The sequence below is a fragment of the Zingiber officinale genome, chromosome 7A (assembly GCF_018446385.1).
Source record: "Zingiber officinale cultivar Zhangliang chromosome 7A, Zo_v1.1, whole genome shotgun sequence".
NCBI lineage: Eukaryota > Viridiplantae > Streptophyta > Magnoliopsida > Zingiberales > Zingiberaceae > Zingiber > Zingiber officinale.
In genome coordinates this window covers 42,942,866-42,953,036 of record NC_055998.1, presented here as the reverse complement: position 1 = coordinate 42,953,036, position 10,171 = coordinate 42,942,866, and the positions used below count along the sequence as shown (strand labels likewise).

The 10,171-nt window shown below is 36.4% G+C and overlaps 1 non-coding gene across 1 annotated transcript; it reads left to right on the top strand.

Annotated features, from left to right (window-relative positions):
* Nucleotides 1–7,491: 7,491 nt before the first annotated feature.
* On the top strand, nt 7,492–7,602 carry LOC122003167. Its single transcript, XR_006117834.1, has one exon. It is a non-coding gene; the product is annotated as a small nucleolar RNA R71 (small nucleolar RNA).
* The last annotated feature ends 2,569 nt before the right edge of the window (nt 7,603–10,171 follow it).

Genomic DNA, 10,171 nt, shown 5'->3' with positions numbered 1-10,171 from the left:
TTTTTATTTATTTTTAAATTTGAATTAACTAAACTGTTTGAATTATATTTTCTTAACGGTTTTATCTTTTAGCTTTTTATTAATTGTTAATTTTGAAATTTCTAGATTATTTTTGTTTAATATGTTATCTTTAACATTTAATTTTAAGTTTGTTAAATTCCGTTTTGATTTTATCAAAGTGTTTGATTTTATCCTTATATTTTCTTTGCCTTTTAAATTGATATGGTTAATTGAATTTATTGGATTAGTTTTATCTTTAAAGTTTAATTTCTTACTAATTAAATTATCTTAGTTTTGGATAGCATTTTCTAGATTAATATTGTCTAGATTAAATAATTTATTAATTTTATCTAGATCAATATTGACCTTGTCATCTTTTTTGTTTGAATTTTCAAATTTGTTTAGGTTTAAATTCAAATTTTTAGATTTATTAATTATTTTCAGATTTTCTATATTTTCTAAAGTAATTATATTTGTTTTATCAGAAAATATCCTAGAGGTATTTTTGCAAGTATTGTCATGTACACTATTTTCACATATACTTTCAGACATATCCAAATTAACAGGCGCATATTTTAAACTACTACTAGCAAGGGTGTTTTGGTAAATATTACTAACCTTGAGCGCAACCCCTAATTCAGCAGGCTTCTCCGTTGGATCTGACTCGAGTCCGGATTCGACGTTAACTTGATCTTCTAGCTCCATCGGCATCTCGTGAAGCTTGATCAACTGGGTCCACAGCTCATATGCATTCTTGTACTTTTCTAATCTGCATAAAATATTGTTAGGTAAAACATTACAAATAATGTTACTTACCTTTTTGTTCAGTTCCGAGTTTTGAGAAGGTTTCCTCAAAATTAGCATATAATCGATGTCTACGCTTCCTAAGAAGCATTCCATTAATCGCTTCCAGTAGTTGAAGTCTTCATGATCGTATGGTGGTGGTTCATAGGGGTTCCGTCCTTCTAGAAGAGTCATAATTTCTTGCACACAGAGAAACAAATAAAAGATCCCAAGACTTGGTCTTGGATTAGCAGTGCCAAAAAGGAATAATATTTCACTATTTTCGAAAAAAGTAATAAAATATTATTAAAATATTAATAAAAAAAATATTATTTCAAATTTTTGAAAATGTAATATCTTGTCAATACTAAGCAATGGTGAAGAGATGGCGATGTATTTTTCAAAAATAGTTTTGGAGGGAAAAAAATGAAAGGCGTAAGGTTTTATTTTAAAGACAAACGATATCTAATTTTTCTTTCAAAAAGTTCCCCCTTTGCCTGATTGGTGGTTGCACCAAATCAGAGCGGTACCTGCTCTGATACCACTTGTAGGACCGTTAGATTCGATAGAGGGGGGGTGAATATCGATTCAAAAACTTAGAGTATAAACGCAGCGGAAAAGTAAAATAGACACAAATATTTTTTACTTCGTTCGGAGCCTGTGACGACTCCTACTCGAAGGCCCGTACTCCGTGAGTACTTTCGTTGGGCAATTCATTAGCAGTTCGAAATAATGATTACAAAAAATAGTACAATGAATGCTAATGAAAATAAAAAGCAAATACCGACAATAAAGACAAGAAAGGAGCGTAGTGTCGGAGCTTTGTTAGCGTCGCAGAAGTGCAGAGCAGTGGAAGACTTTTCTTTTCGTTGTTGTACTGAAGCTCTCCTGTGACCCTTCTTTTATATGAGGCTCGGGGCGCCCTGGATGCCTTCCGGGCGCCCTGGTGAGACGTGGCAAGTCCAACCAGCGAGCTCCATGTGGCGACGCGCGATCAGGATGAAATTTCCCTCCCGGGCGCCCGGATCCCTTCCGGGCGCCCGAACCTCCGGGCGCCCGGACCTTGTTTTCCCGCAGAATCCATCCTGCAAGACAAACGTTAGTCCGGAGGTAAATTTACCCTGCAACACAGATTGTTAGCAAAAGCAAAGTGAGCATGAATTAGCAAAAAGGAGTATGAGTTAGATTCCGTCTTTCCGAGACCGGAATCTAGTCACGATCTCGACTTAGATATCCGAAATGGATCTAAGCCAGATCGACGCCTAATGTTCCCTTCCCGGGAACGCGTCCTCGCAGTCACTCCCCTCCAACCTGCCAGACGTCCGGTCAGCCCTTCGACCCGTCTGGACTTCTCGCCTGCTATTCGGTCAGCCCGTCGACCTAATTGGACTTCTCGCCAAGCGTCCGGTCAGCCCGTCGACCCGCTTGGACTTCTCGCCAAGCGTCCGGTCAGCCCGTCGACCCGCTTGGACTTCTCGCAGCTATCCGGTCAGCCTGTCGACCTAGTTGGACTTCGTGCCAGACATCCGGTCAGCCCGTCGACCTGTCTGGACTTCTCCTGTACACTCGATCAAAGTGTCAGACAACAACAAAACTAACTTAACCTATTTGTCATTCATCAAAACCTAGGTTAGACCGTTAGTGCTACCTGCACCAACAGGTATAACTAGTAATTGTTTTCCACATCATTCTAGTTTTATTTGTATAGTTTTTGAAATACCAAACACAAGAGGCATATGATTGTAGTTTCGAATTTGTGATTCGAATTTGTATTTTTTTTTGTTTTTCGAATTTGTGATTCGATTGTTCCTTTTGGTTAAACCTAGGGTTATATAAGGAAATTAAATATTAGATTTCATTGAAAGACTTTGTCTAGGAAGTGGTGGATGCTCCCATATCCAAGAAGGCCTAGTGTCTTGCCATGTTTAACCTGGAAGCTGATTTCTGAAATTAATATTTAATTGAATTTTTAACATGGGTGGATTTGGATCAATAATGTTAAGCATCGTTTGCAATCCAAGTTTAAACCACTAAGAACAGATAAATTAAATTTGGAATCAATAATGTTAAGTTCTGTTTGTAATTCCTAATTTAATTTCTAATGAACACAATAGGTTGTTAGTAAAGGTTCAGGACTTGTACAAAATTTTTGTACAGGGGAACCGGTATGATATTCTCATAGCAACCAATGGTCTGGTCATGGGACACAGTGGGTAGCTCCTGAAATGACATTGTCATACCTCATTAGTATGGTCATAGCATGGTTTCTACTATCCATGGGACACGACTATGTCTAATAGACACGACCAAGCCATTTTAGTTGCTGCCCCTATTTTCCTTTGACACAACCATGCTCAAGAAGCATGACCTCTCTTCGTTTGTACTTCCCAAAAGCCTCCACGCCCATGGAGAAATTGATGGCCAGCTTGTGTAGGCAAATAAACCTAAAAATGAAAGTAAACTCGAATTAAAATCAAGAAAAAACTAACAAAAAGAACAAAAACAAGAAATTGAGCCCTTGGAATGCCTCCCAAGAAGCATTCTTTTAGGGTCACGAGCTCGACCCTTGATTCAGCTCAATATGGAGCCTTTACCTTGAAGAAGAGGTTTCCCCCTCCATCATGGCAACTTGTCTCTTGCCCTTCTTTCATTTGAGCTCTTGCCGGAATGATGTATTTATCATTTTTAGTTCTAGTCCTCTTCTCCATGCTTGTCAGAATTGGTGCTACATTTGGTAGTCTCCCTTTGGGATGATGTTCCTTCTTCTCTAGTTGGATTTTATCCAACTTGAAACTGTTGGAGTGTATACTTAAAAGTTTAGCTTTTGTACACATTTATTTTGAAATAAAGAATCACATTGATCAAATGTTTACATGTAATTGTTCAATTAATTTATATAGTAGATAACATGAAGTGTGGAGTCACACTTAGAAGATCATGTTGTCGGTTCTCTATAAATTATAAACAGTTGCTCACGACTAAGATGGAAAGGAACAAACCATCAGAATAGACGTAGTGTAATTAAGTATTAGTTTATCTTGACTAGTAAATTACACTGATACACTTTAAGTGTATTGAGTAGGATCATTTAGGTAAGTTCTTTTTGTACTGACTTAGTAAAAGAACTAGACCTTAGTTATTATGGAAGTGTGTGCTCTTAATCCTAATATAATAACAAGCATGTATATTTAATATTTATTTCTTTGACTTATCGAAGGGTGAGGTTTAGCTCGATAAATCAATATGCCCGATAAGTTGGGTAATGATATTACTTATAGTATGTGTTGTTGATTATAGAAGGAATCTGTGTCCTAGTTATCTAGGTTGAGAATGTCCCCAAGAGGAGCTCATAAGGATTGTCATGTTAAACCCTGCAGGTGGACCTAGTCCAACATGACAATAAAGTTGAGTGGTACTACTATTGGAGCTAGATATTAATTAAATGAGTTGTCAGTAACTCACTTAATTAGTGGACATTCGTAATCTTAAACACAAGGAGACTAACACACTCATGATAAGAATGAGCCCATAATGTAATTTGGGATTAGTGTGGTAGTGCGGTAATAACTCTCTAGTGGAATGAGTTATTATTGATGAACTTGAGTTGTGTGTTCGGGGCGAGCATGGGATACTCAGGCTCATCGGAAGGCCAAAACTAATTTCTCATCTAGGTCCCTATTGTAGCCTCAATAAAGCCTCAAGTCCATCCAAAGAAAAGCCTATCTTGGTGTCCAAGAAGGGGTCGGTTCATTGCTTGGTGACCAAGCAATAGCCGGCCACATATTCTCTAGAAGTGGCCGGCCCTTGCCTTGGGCAAAGGGGCTGGCCGCAATATTTAAATTAGGAAGCTTGTTTTTTAATTTTAAAATTTTCTCAGATATTTACAATTTGTAAAAGGAGAGATTTTAAAATTTTCCTAATTTAAATTAGGCCACAAGGTTTTAAAAGAGAGTTGTAAAATTTATAAAACTTTCTTTTAAAAAGAAATATTATTAGAGATGTTTTAAATTTTAAAACTTGGTTTTAAATTTTGAAACTTTCCTTTTAATATCCACATTAGAAAAAAAGAGAGTTTGTAAAATTTTATTAGAAGTTTTCTTCTTTTAAAATTTTATAAAAATATTTTCTTTCTTTCCCTTTTAATAAGTGGTCGGCCACCTTGCTTGGTGCCCAATCAAGGGGCCGGTCAAATAATTAAACATCAACAAATAGTTGTTTAATTAATAAATCAATCTAGGATTGATTAATTAAAAGGAAAGAAAAAGAAAAAATTAAAAGGAAATAGGAATGAGTCTAATTTTTTATAAAACTCTTTCCATAATTTTCCGTTGGGAAACTAATATAAAAAGGGGGGAAGGTTAGGCCTTGAAAAACATAACAATTGATATTGTGTTGTTGGAGATCATCAAGTGGCCGACCCCTCTCCCTCTCTTCCCTTTGCTCTCTTTTGCTCCTTTGTGGTGGTGGTGGCCAAATTCTAGAGAAGGAGGAGAAGCTCTCCGAGTGGTGTTCGTCTTGGAGGATCGTCGCCCACACAACGTCCAAGAGGAGGCGAGGGATACGGCAGAAGATCTCGAGGATTTTAGCATACAAGGAAGACGTATAACTAGTATTTAATTTCCGCATCATACTAGTTAATTTTTCTTTGTATAAATACCAAATACAAGAGGCATTCGATTCTTGTTTTTCGAATTTAATTTCGATGTTGTGTTCTTTTTCTTTTTTCCTTGTGATTTGATTGTTCCTTTTGGTTAACCTAAAGTTATATAAGGAAATTAAATATTAACTTTCCTTAAAACGCTTTGTCTAGTAGGTGGTGGTTGCTCCCATATCCAAGAAGGCCAAGTGCCTCACCATGCAGTACTGGAAGCCAATTTTGGAAACTAATATTTAATTGAATTTATAACCTAGGTGATTTGGATCAAACGTGTTAAGTTCTACAGGAGATCCAAATCTAAACCTAAAGGAACATATAAGTTAAACTTGGAATCAAGCGTGTTAAGTTCCACAGGAGATACAAGTTTAACTTAAAAGAACACATGGTAGCTAGGAAAGGTTCAGATCACGTACAAAATTTTTGTACAGTGGAGCCATTGGGTTTTCCGAATAGCAACCAACAGAAACGAACACTTTTTACAATGGAAAATTGATTAGTAGCCTTCGATAAATCAAATTCTATTTTTTTCTCACCCATAACCAATGAAAGTTTATGGTTTTTCACATCAATCATAGCTCTAGCTATGGTGAGAAAAAAAGCCTTCCAAGAATTATATGAATCTTTGGGTCTTCTTCCATCTCTAAAAGCACAAAGTCCGTAGGGACGACAGAGCTTCCTACCTCCAATAGCACATCCTCAATGATACCCATTGGGTATCTATAAGAGTGGTTAGCTAATTACAATGCTATGGTGGTTCATTTCAAGTCATTAAGTCTTAGCTTCTTACAAACAGAGTATGGAATAAGACTCACACTTGATTCTAGATCGCAGAATGCCTTACTAATCAAAGTAATGCCAATTTTGTAAGGAATATAGGAACTCCCAAGATCTTAGAGCTTAGGAGATAGCATATTTACCAACAAAGCACTACACTCCTAAATTAATGTGACAATCTCATATCCATACATCTTGCATTTGTTTGAAATAAATTCCTTTATGAATTTGTCAAATTTTAGCATTTGTTGTAGAGCATCCATAAGAGGAATCTCAATGCATAATTCCTTAACTTTCTCCAAGACTTTATCAAAATTTTTATCTTTCTTTACCTTGAAAAATTCTTTAAGGGAGAGGAATCAGTAGAACAATTCTTCTTATTGGAGGCTCTTGAACCAGTATAGTGTTCACCACCTCCTCTTGGATGCCACTGACGTGAGAAGAGGATGGAGAAGGGTCTACATTGAGTTCAATTCCCTTGTCTTTAGCCATCACTTAGGGTTCACCCAAGGTCCGTTGGCTTCTTAGCTTAATCATATTTATAATGTTCAATTGGATTAATCTCTAGCTTCCCTCGAAAAGACCATAGAGTTCTTGAAGAAAAACTAGCCACTAGCGCTATTTGATTGTCAAGCACCTTCAAGTGTTTCTTAGTATTTTCCATTCTTACATTGAGTTACTTGATATCATTCTTCATTTTCAAATGTGTAACTTGTATTTCTTCAAAGAGCTCCTCTATTCTTGAAGGTTGGTAGTTTTGTTGATAGCCAGAGGACTGCCCTCCGTGATCTTGATTGTTGTGATATGAGAAATTTGGATGATTCCTCCATCCATGATTGTAAGTATTTGAATATGGATTATTGGGCCTTGCATTAAAGTTTCTAATTACATCTACTTGTTCAATCTGAGCTAATTGTGCAGTTATGGTTCCTAGTTGGCAAGCTTCTTTCATATGCTCCACATCCCCAAATATTTCATAGGTTGTAATAATTGTATTCATTGGATTTGTGTTCATTAAGTCGAATCTTTTTGTTAGGGCATCCATCTTTAAAGAAATTAGATTCAAAGCATCCATGTCATACTTCGCAGCGATCTTGGATCGGGTTACTATATTATGAAGATCATTGGTGATGGTTTAGTGTCACACATAAAATAATTTTTTTTTTGCATCATCTAGTCCTTTGTTCATGAGAGCTCCACCCTCTGCAGAGTCCAAGGAAACTTTTATTTGATAGTTGATTTCATTGTAGAAAGTATGAATTATGAGCCATTTTTCTAATCCATGGTGGAGGCATAGTCTCAGCATTCCTTTAAATCTATCTCAGGCTTTATTTAAAGATTCTCCATCATTTTGTCTGAATCTTGTAATAAGATTTCTATATGAGTGTTTTTCTTGGAGGATAAAACTTCTCCAAGAATCTTTGTTCACATTGCTCCCATATAGTTATACTATTAGCGAGCAAAGAATTGAGCCAAGCTTTTGCTCTATCCCTGAAAGAAAAACCAAATAAAAGCAATCTTATTACTTCGGCTAGAACGTCGTTCATCTTCATGGTACTACATATCTCATAGAAGACCTCTAAGTGTTGATTTGGCACTGCTATGGGTCCTCACCCGAATTAATTCTATTGGACCATAGAGATTACTGTAGGCTTAATTTCAAAATTATTATCCTCAATTGAAGGTCTGATGATGCTAGACATGAGATCCCTTGTGTAAGGCATTGCATAGTCTTTCAAAGGTTTGTTTGCCATTGTTAATTGTGTTTGTTCTTCTTCCAACTGTCTCTGTAGAATTCTGCTCCTTCTAAATATTCTGTCAATCTTAGAATCAATAGGCAATAGAGTTCCTAGAGTGTTAGACCTTCTCATAAAATAGTGAGTTCCAATTTAGAATTATTTACAAATATAAAATGAAAAATTTTATGGAATGGAAAAACTAAGTTGAAAAAGTAAAAGCAAGAAAATAAATGCAGAATTAGGAAAGAAAATCAAATTGCAAGAAATTTACAATATGAATAAATGTAGAATTCTATTAACAAGAGGAAAAGTGTCTAGAGTAACTAAATCACTTATTAGCTAATGTCAATCACAAATAGTACCCAAAAATGATACTAAAAACTTATTGTATGACCACAAATGCACATTTATATCACCAAGTAATAAAATATTAATCCTATAGGGACTGTGGATTAAACACTAGATGAGTCAATGAAGCAAGTTATTTAGACTAATGAAGGTTGGTTGAGGTCAGGAATGCAAGAGAGAAAATGTGAGAGAGAGAGAGAGGGAGTGTGTGTGTGTCTGTGTGTGTGATCAAGAGAGAGAAGTGAAAGAGGTCCAAAAGATACAAGTGAGATTGGAAAGTTGGTTGGGAAACTATTCTAAGATTTTGGTTTCATCATAATGCTAGTTAATATACTATTAATTATTCATTTCTGATCCTCTATGTTTATGCTCTTACAGGGATTCTAACTAAATATCGGTACAACCCCACAACTATTGCACCAGTGTGTTTATCTCGTTAAATTTCAATGTCATTAAGTGGAAGAGTTAATGTAGAAAGCCTGGTTAAAGAGATATCCCTTATCACATATGGGATCCTCGGCCATACATTCTAAATTATACAAATCATATCCTAACATAGAATAGGGGCAAAACCATTAATCTCTAATTAGACAATTCTTTGTAAATAAATGATTTCCATTTCAAAGTGATACTCTAGAAGGTCCGATTAAAGAGATACCCTCTATACTAAAGCCCTCCTGGCCATACGATCTAAAGCATCTCCCCTACATGGTGACCAACCTTTACATCCATTTAATCAATCATATATTTAACAACATTTATCACTCACACACACACATTTAATTAATTAAAAACAAAACATATGCATGTTAACTAGGAAATTAGAAAATTCATAGTGTATACATCAACATCACATAACAATTACTTCCTATATCCAAGAATTCAAAGATCAACTCCATAATAAGGGAAATATAACCCAAAGATAAAAAGAATAGCATTCTACAACTCAAATCTAAGACAGAAGAGAAGAGAAAACTTAGTCGGATGAATCAGAGTCTTTAGAAAGGAGATCCTTGCTACGAAGATGGACGCATCACTGAAAATGGCCTCAAATCATTGATGAATTGCCAGAATCTGATGTGGATCTAGACCTCATAGATTTCCCTAGAGGGGAAAACCCTTCATCCCTTCAAAAAGGGAAGAAGGTGCCCTTTTATATTTGGGGGTCATGGCCCTGCCTCCATGCCACATGGTCATGCCTGAGGGGCATAGCCATGCCCTGTAAGCCATGGGAAAAGGAGCATAGTCGTGCCTCTTGGGCATGATCGAGTTGTGGGGAGCTCTGGAAATGGAGGCACACTGTGCCTTTGGGGTACGATCTGCCCATGGAATCTTCTCGACTGAAGCACGGTCATGTCCCTTAGACATGGTCTCAACGTTGGTCTGGCTAGAGAGAGACATGGTTGTATTGTGTATGTTTCTAGACAGGCTCTCACTGGCTCTTGGGATATAACACATGAAGACATTGAAATAAACATTATACAATTCAAATAGGCAAGAGAGGAAAGAGATGCTTAGCCAAAACAAGATGTAGGGTTTTTAGATCCAATCCAATGCTCTGGGACAAAGATGATGATAGAAATAGCCTTAGATTTCCTTCTAGAACTCTCTAAATAGATGACAACTAGTAGTGTAGGATCGAAAAGCACTAGAGGGGGAGGGGGTTGAATAGTGCTCATAGCTAATTCATTCGTTTTAAAAGAATAGAGTAAATTGCAGCATAATAAGAACAATTAAAGAAATGACACACGTTGATTTTACTTGGTTCGGAGCTTGTGGTGACTCCTACTCCAAGGCCCGTGATCGTCGATTGATTCCATTAGGAAATCCACTATCAGTTCAAAAATTACAAGTATAAGTACAATGATTT